Source organism: Marmota flaviventris, chromosome 4 (genome assembly GCF_047511675.1).
Source record: "Marmota flaviventris isolate mMarFla1 chromosome 4, mMarFla1.hap1, whole genome shotgun sequence".
Classification (NCBI taxonomy): domain Eukaryota; kingdom Metazoa; phylum Chordata; class Mammalia; order Rodentia; family Sciuridae; genus Marmota; species Marmota flaviventris.
Window position 1 is genome coordinate 2,402,450 of NC_092501.1, and position 2,003 is coordinate 2,404,452.

General features: G+C 55.8%; 1 pseudogene; it reads left to right on the forward strand.

Annotated features, from left to right (window-relative positions):
• Nucleotides 1-479: 479 nt before the first annotated feature.
• Nucleotides 480-978, forward strand: LOC114088545 (thioredoxin, mitochondrial pseudogene; annotated as a pseudogene).
• Nucleotides 979-2,003: the final 1,025 nt, after the last annotated feature.

Genomic DNA, 2,003 nt, shown 5'->3' on the forward strand with positions numbered 1-2,003 from the left:
TTTTTAGAAAAGATCAGGCAATAGATTAAGCACTTATGAAGAGCTTTGGGTTCTGACGTTGACCATCATCTAATGTTTGAGTTACCTGGGGCATGTCAGCAACCTACCTGAGCCTTGGATTCCTCTCTGGAACCGGCAGCACTAAGCAGCAACTTCCTCAGAGTTGATGGGGGACAACCAATAACGCATGTGATGCACTTGACCCTCAGCAGGTGCTCTGCAAATGGTAGTTCCTTCCTCTCATCCTTATGCTATGATTCCACCTGCATCTCGATCTCTTTTGGGTTGTCACCTCCTTTCCTGTTTCCTCGTTCCTCGCTAACCTCTACCCCAGAAATCTTACATATTTCCTTGCATCTTGCATCCAGCCCCTGTATCTTCCTACCCCCACCCCCACCCAGGACTCCCAAATCCCTTTGTTTCCTTGGTGTGTTGACCTCCTGTTGTGTCCTAGACCCTCCTGCCCCTTTCCCTTACAGATGGCTCAGCGACTTCTCCCGAGGAGGCTCCTGGCCTCTACAGTGTCCAGGAAGTTCCCTCAGGGTCAGTGGGCACCCCTCACCTACAAGTCTCTGCAGACCCCCAAAGTGCTGTTCTGGTGGCCTAACGGTAACATCCAGCCCAGCGCAGACAATATATTGCACCAGAGTCTAATCAATGACCCTTAATGTCCGGGATGGACCTGACCTTCAAGACCAAGTGATCAACAATAAGACTCCAGCGGCTGTGGATCTCCATGCACGGTGGTGTGGCCCCTGCAAGATCCTGGGGCCGCGGTTAGAAAAGATGGTGGCCAAGCAGCGTGGGGAGGAGGTGATGGCCAAGGTGGACACTGATGACAACACAGACTTCACCATCAAGTAAGAGGTGTCAACTGCGCCTACTGTGCTGGCCATCAAGAATGGGGACATGGTGGACAAGTGTGTAGGCATCAAAGATGAGGGCTAGCAGGCCTTCCTCAAGAAGCCAACTGGCTGAGGAGCAGGGAAGTGTCCTGACCGCCCTGCCCGCCTGGACGCCCATCCTGGGGGGAGTCCAGCAGAACTCAGCTCTCCCCTCGTCCCCTGTGTCCACCCATGGGCCTCTGCTTTGGAGACCACTCTGTAGACACAGAGCCACCATGCTGCCCACCTGCGCTGCCAGGGTGGCCGTCAGAGGTGCTGCCGCCATCTGGGGAGGGGACATGGTGTTCCCACCCACTCCTTCTTTCTGCTCCCTCTAGGGCCAGATGCTGTTCTCCCAAGATGCTAGAGAGCTCCCGGGGCCAGCCTGCAGAGGGACTGACCAGGCGGCAGCAGCTGGGCCCCATCTCCTCGGTCCCTTCTGGTCTGTACCCCACCCTGTCCCATCTGCCTCCTTCCCTGTTCTTTCCTGCTGCGGTTTTGTAAATAAGAAAAAGGAGGAAACAAGAAGCCAAAGAGGTGACAGTGATAGAGAATTCTCCCTTTTTGCAGGTCTATATTAAGGTCCTATGTGATCCCTTCTACCTCCTGCTGTGAAGAACAGACCCTGGGACCCACTGAGACCCCCATAGCCTCAGTCCCTGTCCCCCAAAGAGGCGCCCCTCTCCCCATCCTCCCTCCCAGGCACCAGGGCAGAGGGCAGCGGGGGTGGGGGCTGCAGGAGCCCTCAGGGCCTCGACTGGCAGGCTCCAGGCGCACCCACCCCCCCTGCCAGCCGCCCCGGTTCTCTGAGCAGGAGGCGGCCCTGTGAACAAGTCAGGCCAATAAACCAGGGTCTGCGCTGTGGGGAAAAAGAAGAAAAAAGAAAGAATCGCCACAGCTTGCCTAACTTGGTGAAGAATGTTGATTTACAGATCTAGGAAGATGAGCGAATGCTAAGTGGGGTGGATACAAAACTGTGCCTGGGCACACTACTGTCACCCAAAGACAAAGTAGGAACCTCAGAGCACCCAGCAGAGCACCCAGAGAAACCCAGGACGTGCAAGGGGGACAGATCAAAAGGGAAGCTCACTACGCACCAGAGGTGACCCAGGTCGGGGC